At 52.0% G+C, this 8,345-nt stretch overlaps 1 protein-coding gene across 1 annotated transcript in view; it reads left to right on the forward strand.

Annotated features, from left to right (window-relative positions):
* The window catches only part of SLC7A5 (solute carrier family 7 (amino acid transporter light chain, L system), member 5), a gene marked incomplete at its 5' end in the record, with an annotated part of 33,135 nt that overhangs the window by 14,232 nt on the left and 10,558 nt on the right, over positions 1 to 8,345 (forward strand). The window lies entirely within an intron of this gene.

Genomic DNA, 8,345 nt, shown 5'->3' on the forward strand with positions numbered 1-8,345 from the left:
CTCTGGCTCTCAGAACTCTTTTCTGTCACTGGTGGCTGGTCACGGCCCTCTGATGGTAGAGAAGTATCCGCACGTGCAGGCCAACCCCCAGAAGTCTTCATTCTTCCACCGACCACCCCTGAGCATCTCCCTTCCTCCTGCTGCACGTGTGGAATCGCTTGGCCGAGTCCCTGGGGTCACACAGGGCAGCGCGAGTCAGGCAAGGCTGCAGGAACCGCGTGGTGAACAGTGATATTAGGGCTCTCAGCTGACACTAGCACGCATGTCTGTCACCTAACGGCCGAAAGAGAAGATAAAAATGGGAAGATAAAGCAGAATTTCTGGTGGGTTTGCTTGTTTTCTTCATGCACAGGTCAAATCCTCTCAAACCCCGGCAGATCCTTTGTTCCAAACCCGTCTGATCAACTCGTGCTCACAGATAAGCGTCACAGGCTGTTTTGTGCGAGTTTCATGCAAATGAACTTCTGTCGGGGAACAGAAGAGGCCCTGCGTGTTAAATGTGGATAAAAGTCTGCAGGCAGTCCTGCCTGTCTGCGCTGGCAAGAGTGTGTGTGTCTGCACGTGGGGCTCTAATTCCTGCCTCGGCTATGGGAGCCAGTGCTGTCTCTGCAGAATTTTTTGCTTTATCAGAGGTTTTATTTTCTTCCAGCTTAGTGCCTGCACTCGACAGGAACATTCTTGGAGGCTTATCACAAAACACCTCCTTCCTCTTCATAACTCCACAGGTTGCTTTGCTGAACTTCTCTCTTAGAAGGAAAAGGAGAAGTAAATACAAATCTCTGTCAGTTTTTTGACATTTTACTAATAAAAGGTCTCTATAACTTTAGCCTGCAGGTAATAATCTTAATTTGCTTCTTCAGAATCACCTTCCCTCCCTCTGTACCGTTCCTCTGTCCCTCTGTCGAGGGTGAATCCCTTTCTGTCCTGCTTCCTCAGCTATAAATACAGGATGTTCCCATTGCCTTGGACCTGGAACTAATGAGAGATTGCAGTCTTGTGTACAAAAACCCACCCCATCCTATGCTCATCTGTCTCAGAAGCTTTTTGCCTCCTCTGAAGCCTGCTAGAGCTTCCAGGTTTTGGTAGGTTGGAGGGGTGCAGCTGTGACCTGTGTTCCTGCGGTACAGCTCAGCTCCTGTGGCATTTAGTTCTCTGCTAAAGGGCCGCTTCAGACAGAAGGTTCCAAGATCCAGAGCAGCAGCGAGATGATAACAGCTGAAGGCAAAGGCCTTTTCTTCCTGTCCACGCGCAAAACACTCGTTGTGAAACAAACGGCTCCTCAGTGGGAACCTTGGGATCCACAGAGGCTGCTCCTCGCGAAGCCCACGTTGACGCCGTGTCCGCAGTGTCACGCTGCTGCTTGTCTGGGTGCCTGTTTTACCACCCCCTGCCTGGGATTCCGCCTGTGGTCCAGCAAGGATTTTACTAATCTCCTTAGGGAAGTTGCAAGCTCTTGGGTAAACCCTTAAGCATGTGCACGCCCTTCCTTAGCTTCCACGTGCATTTTGCAACTCTCTGGCCTTTCTTTTAAATCATGCCAGGTAACTCGGTGCTTTTCGGTTCCAGGGAAACTATCTTTTTCTTTTTTTTTCCTTCATACTAGCATCACTTAAGCACACTGAAGATGGGGAAGTGCTGCACTGTTCTCCGTCTCTGCTGGGACAAGCAGTGAGGGGTGCAGGCTATGAGGCGAGGGAAATTTAAACTGGCCATTAGAAAAACGCTCCTAACTGTAATGCAGAGCTCAGGCAGGTTGTCCAGGGAGGCGTTGCGCTGGAGATTCACGAGGACGGGTCACTCAACACATCTCAGGGCTGGTGTGAGTGAGTCGAACCTGCCTGGGAGCAGGAGGAGAGACCCGGAGCTCCTGGAAGGCGCCGTGTCGGAGCTCTGTGGGGCTGCGCTGTGTGTTAGCAGCACGGTGCAGAGCTGCCGGATCTTCTCCAGGAGAAATACTACAGACCCAGCCTTGTCCATAAACACAGTGATGTGCCTTTATGTTCCTCTCCGTGCCCTTGTTTTCTTTTATACCCGCTCCAATGCCCTGTGGACAAAGAGGACTCTTACCACTACCAGCTCAGTCAATCCCGTCCCACGCCGGCAGGTCCTTTATGTTCCTCTCCGTGCCCTTGTTTTCTTTTATACCCGCTCCAATGCCCTGTGGACAAAGAGGACTCTTACCACTACCAGCTCAGTCAATCCCGTCCCACGCCGGCAGTGCCTGCTGGAGCGAAATCCACCCAGGTTCATTGTCTGGGGCTGCAGCTTCAGCAGCGACGGGTTGTGTGTTCCCACGACACGCCAGAGAGCGCCTGAGCAGCGCTGGTCAACTCGCTTTAATGGTTACTGCCCCGTTGCTGGTTTGTGTTTACAATCTGCATAAACAGGAGACGAGCAATACCAGCTTCTTGCTCCAACGAGGAAACTCCTGGGACTTCACAGACCCATGTCTGTCTCTGTACTGACCTCCCGCCTTCAGCTTTGGGCTTTTTTTCCTTTTGATCCTTTTCGCTGGACATTTGCATTCTTTTCAGAAAAGCAGTCCCATCTCAAGACAAAGAACTGTGTGGCAATATTAGTCCTCAGAAAATTGCATTGCCTTGTGATCTTTCTGCGGGCAGCTGGTTTGCATCACTTCTTTCATGCGCCTCCAAAAGGAGGGTAGGAGTTGGTTTCCTGCTTAGCTTTTCAACTCCGTGAAAGTTGGAGGCAGCGGAGCTGACCCGCTTGCCGTGCCATTATTTTACTAATACAAAAGTGACACCTTTAAAAGCCTTTTGGGGGCTACGGTTGTGTTGCCTTAAAAGTTTGATGTCCTGGACTTGGTGTACTGGTGTGTAAAATGTTATAGGACCCCCAACAGTTCACCCAAATAACACAAATAACTTAGAGCACAGTCCGGATGAGGAGTTTTTCACTCAGGTGCTACAAAGGCTTAGTTTGGTTCCTCCTTTACCAGCTCCCACAAATTGCCTTTTTTTCTGTCCAGCTGCCCCAGGGTATTTTTTTGGCCATGTTCTTGACCTGGTGAACAGGGTGCCTGGGGCTGGATCGCTCAGCCAGTTTGTACAGCAGCTGTGCAGGTTTAAGGGATGTTTTCCACACACAGAGGTCTGTGGTTGGGTCGTGCTCGTCATACACCACCACGCTGCACCTCACAGTGCCTTCAAAACCATCCTAGGCATGAAACAGTCAAAAAAAGGCGCTAATCTCTAAGGACACACTCATGCTTTGGAAATTCAGGAAAAGTTTTGATGTAAAAAAAAATAATCTAAACCACCATATCACAGACATGCTTCAGATATATCATTTTCGGTTGTCGATGTCCTACGTGGTTCTCTGCCCTTGGGCAGCTCAAGCAGGGAGGTGCCATCCCGGCTGCTGTGCGTTCAGGGCGTGCTGCGTGGTTCCTCAGCAGCGGTTCTGCTTCAAACAAAACCAAGGGGCGTTTGGGAATTCGGGAAATAGGATTTAACGCTTGTTTTATTGAAATATTTTTATGGAACTTACTGTCCCTTTTCCCTCTTAACGCCTGATTTCTGATCTTAAATGATTTCTGGCCTGAACTTTCTCGTCTGCGATGCCTCGAGTGCCTGTTGGATGGCAGCAGCATTATTCTCTGTCAGAGACCAGCAACGTGGCATCTGCTGGTGAGATGCACGGGGTGAACTAAGGACAGAGCAGGCAGGTTTAGCTCCAGACATTTGCCATGGAGAACGTAGACCAGGCAGAGACTTTTGGGTTTAATCTTGTTTTTTCTTTAACTAGATGTGTGCAATATCGGGCAGCGCTGGCACCCCCCACCCAGTGTCATTTGCTCTTTGTAAAAGTGTATTTAGAGGCATAGTCATGGCTGGCAAGTTCTGAACTCAACACAGGAGGGGTTCTGAAAGTACCGAAACAGAGATTGAAACCTCCTGTCATTAACATGTGCATGTTCCCTGTCCAAACTTCTTTCTTTGCCTTTTTTTTTCCCCAAAAAATCCTGTGATTAAGAAAGACTTGAGGGAGGGAAACTTTACGCACTCTTCCTTTCCTCCCAGATTCTCTTTCTGCTGCCAGTGGCATTCACTTGAACAACCCGAAAAATCCCCTTGAGCCAGATCTGGAGTGAGCCGGGGTTAGGGGGGGCACTGAGGGGGCGAGCTCTGCGGGCAGCAGCAGCAAGGATTCAGCCGTAAACACGGGGAAGGCAGGGCTGCTCTGGAGGGGTCCTGCTGACACGGCAGGAAAACTGCTTGTTGTGGCTGGTAATTAGAATCTCAGTCTCCCTCTGGTCTCGGAGCACAATGGCACACAGATACTGTGAGAAAACAATAGCAGCGGTTGTCTGAGTATCTTGGATTTGTACCTACACTTAATCATGCTCAGGCGTCTGGAGATGGATGAGCACTTAGCCCAGCTGAAGAGGTCTGCCACAAGGTGCCCAGAGGGACCAGCTCACCCAAGGGACCAGCTCTAGGACACAAACTGGGACACGAGAATCAGCTGGCAGTGGAGCTGTAGGTGTTTGAGAGGAGTTTGGAGCCCAAAGCTTGTTTGCTGGGTGTGCACCCAGCCCGCCTGTGGCTAACTCACGCTCTAGATCCTCTTTGGCGAAGAAGAGGCAAAGGTGATGGGTAGAAAGCGTCCCTCGAGCTTTGAGTGTGTCCTTGCGTGTTGGGCTGAGGCTTGTGCAGAAAGACCGTGCCCTGCAGCTGCCCGTCCTGTCTCTGGCTGCCCTGGCACTCGGAACATGATTTTCCAGCAGTAAGCTTTGATGGAAAGCTGTTGTGCTTCCCTTCCTCTCCCTCTTCTTCACGGAGCACCTGGAGAGTGGAAGACTGTACCGCAGGAGAGCACGAACAAAGAGGCCGGGAAGGCTGCCAGCATCCTGCACCTCTAAATCACATCAGCCACATGTTGGAGATTAATCAGGCGTCTTAATGCTGGAGGGCTGGTACAACACGATTATGTTTTATGGGCCTCTCACTCTCCAGTCTTTGATTTCTTTTCCAGCCCGAGGAGAGTGCAAGCGCTGGGCCAGGTGGGGATGGCAGGTTAGCGCGCTTGGCAGCCTGCTGCTCTGCCTGGCACTGGGAGCAGCCCTTCGCTTCTGCTCAGACAATTCTTTTCTTGCCCTTTCTGCCCAGAAAATTTTTGGCAGTTCCAGACTCGAGGACAGAGTTCAGCCTGCTGGGGCTTTCACATTTGACAAGGGTGAAGTTGCCTGTCTAAAAATACAGAAAATGAATTCAATAACAAAAAACAGCCCCAAACCTGAAGTGCAGAAGGAGTCGGTCCGTGACCTGTGCTGCTGCTTGTGCTGGCCGTGAGCTGGAGCGGCTCCTCGCCGCGTTAACTCTTCAGGGTGGCAATGTGCCTTGACATCTCAGTTGCTGCCATGTCCCGGGAGCTGCGGATTGTGGCAAGTCGCTCGGTGCCGGCACCCTGAACGAACTGCCGCGTGCTGAGCTGGATCTGGTAGGTGCCTTGCGCTGGGGGCTGAGGAGCACATCTCGGACCAGGCGCTGGGGACCCTGCTGACCGCTGCTGTGGGCTCCGTGGGGTTGAAGGCAGCTGATGTGAGAGTGCAGCTGTCCCAGCAACGCAGAGCTATTCAGCTAGAGAGCAGCTGATACTGTGCAGCTGGCTTCCCTGCCCCTCTGCTGTGTTTCCCCTCTGTCTCTCCAAGCCTTTGCTTGCAGCAGAAGCGGTGGGTCACACCTGAGGGGTATCAACGCGGCCGATAGCTCTGCGTGTGTGCGTACGTGTGTGCTTCTGTTGCATTTTATATCGATGCCTCCCCACAGCCCTCCGCTGCTGGGCTGCTGCTAGAGGTGTGGGTGTCAGGCAGGAGGATCTGCCCGCCCCGACTGCTCCTGGCTCTGCTGCACGTGGAGCTGCTTGGCTGAGGTTGGCCGCTGCAGAGCCTGGTCAGGTGCCTCTCTTGTTTATCGTTCTCCATCACAGGTTCCTGTGGACGTGGATTGAACATGTTGTGTAGATCTGAAAAGAAAAAATGAGCTTGTGGAATTGGCTGGAAACCCCCCGGGTGGTTTGTGCAGGCTTTGCACCTTGCTGCTGTTCTGCCCGGACAGGGACAGTCAAGGGGGCACCTAGGAAACCCTTTTCCATGCTGTGTTGAGGATCAAAGGGACCCCGTTCAGCCAAGGGCTCTGCACGGCCTCTGTGCTTTCTGGCTCCCGGAGCAGGCATGGCATTCTGTGTGCTGTGCATCGCTCCAGGGCTCTGGAGCTGCCTCTGGGTCTGCTGCTCTATTTCTCTTCAGCAGACACGGAGGCTGTGAAAATCGAGAGGTGTTTGCTCAGGAGGAGGAGTGTGAAAGGGGTTTTTGGTGACATCAGGAGGATACGGAGGAGTGGGAAAGGTCTCTCTGGCCCAAGTGCTGTCCTGGTGGACACCACTGGTGGACACCATTGCAAAAGGAGGAGTTGTGAAGCTTGAGTAGCTTGAGGTGGAGTGAAGCCAGGAGCCCAGACCTTTGGCTTCAGTCTGGAGGAGAAATAACAACTCTTGGTAAACAGTATTGACAGAACTTCCCAGCACAGGGAGGAGAGAACTTTTCATAAAACAGAAGGAAGTAGTTGAAACGAGCGAAGTGTCATAGCCTGTCCACAGCCAGTGGTGAGAACTGGGATGAAACCCAGGAGCTCCAGCTCCTCTTTGGATGTCCTCTCTGCTCTTCCAAGGTTCCAGCGGTGTCTTTCAGCCCCACAACTCTTCTGCTACGGGAGCCAAGTTTCATAGCTGCTGTTGAAGGCTGCTTAACGCAAAGCTGTCCGCAGAGAGGCAGCGATCAGAGGGGAGCGAAGAGGTTATGTGGCTACCGAGCGTGCTTCCCGGGAGCCACCAGCTGCCGAGGAGATGCTCTGCTCACCCGGGCCCCTGCGTGCTTCTTGCCGTCTTGTTTTTCTGACTCAGTCGATTGAATTCTTGCTGCTTTTCTCAGGAAATGGCTCAACAGCTGAGTGGATCTTCTCCTCTGGGGTTTTTCATATATACAACACATTTCTCCCTGGCTTGGTCTCCTCCACGAGCGAGATGTGCTGAGGGCCCCCCTCCTCTTGCTGAGCTCTCTGGATGGCTGTGTTCCCTCTCCTCGCTGTTTAGGCAAGTTAAAACTAATTACCATTAAATGCTTTCTGCAAGAGAGGATTGCTGTGCTGTTAAAAACGGAATGGACATGACTGGGGAGTAAAGGAGCATTTTTCAAAGAAAGGATCTGAACATGCAGCGCGTGGACCCGAAATAGGTCCCGCAGAAAGGCCCTGGGTGACCCATCGCTTGCCGGCACAATTACCCGAGTCTTGGCGGCTGCCAGGATCAGCAAATGGGGTTTATGTCAGAGCTTGTTACCTTAATTTGGTTAATTGTAGAGCAGAGTGCAGTGGAACAGGCAGTTCAAACCAGGTGCCGGGCACAGGCAGGGCATTGCCTAGAGAGCAGCCATGGCTAGGGGGGACAGGGGAGCCAGCAGGGTGGGCAGAGCACGGCTTTGCCTGGGATGCTCTCGCTTACAGACATCTCACACCACGGAACAGTCGAGGCTGGGCTTGGCAGCAGCTCTAATGAGTGTTTGTATTAGAGGAAGGAGGTAGGACTGACAGCGCTGGATCATCTACCCAGTGTCCCAGATTGTCGATCCCAGTGTCTGCCCATGTATCCCAGGACATCTGGTGCTTCCTGGACGCTTTCTCAGCCTCCAGCACCTCTGGGTCTTCTGCACCACAGGAGGTATCTTTGTGCGATGGATTTCTCTTCCAAGGATCTGTCTGACAACTCCTCAAACCTCTGTCTAATTGTGCATGGGGCTGCTAACGAGAGCAGGGGACAGTCAGAGCTCCCCCGCTGTATCTGGGATGCCCTTCTGGTGATGCTGCTGGAGCTTGGCTCTTTTGTGGTGCCAGTTATGTCCGTAAAGGCATCGATGCTGGGCACAAATTATTATGTTTCTGGTGATCCTCTGGCTGGCAGGATGGGTCAGAGCTTTGTGATGATGGTGGCAGAGGACGGCTGCTCTGCTGGGATGTGATCTTCGGGGCGCGGTTGTGAAGGAGCCCAGGCTCCTCTCATGCCACCAGCATGTGATAAAGCATGAAAGGAGCAAAAGTTCATAGAATCATAGAACGTTTTGGGTTGGAAGGGACCTTTAAAGGTCATCTAGTCCTGGCAAATGTGGACACCTGAGAACACATGCTTGTCCCCATGGAGCAGGAAGAGATAGGTCTTGGCTCCTCTGGTTATTTAATAGTGTTCTGACATGTTGCTAAATTCATTTTGCCATGGGAGCAGAGATGGGAATTTTAGCAACTCTCTGCAAATTTTTGGAGGGCATCAATTCC

The sequence above is a fragment of the Buceros rhinoceros genome, unplaced genomic scaffold (assembly GCF_000710305.1).
Source record: "Buceros rhinoceros silvestris isolate BGI_N320 unplaced genomic scaffold, ASM71030v1 scaffold31095, whole genome shotgun sequence".
NCBI lineage: Eukaryota > Metazoa > Chordata > Aves > Bucerotiformes > Bucerotidae > Buceros > Buceros rhinoceros.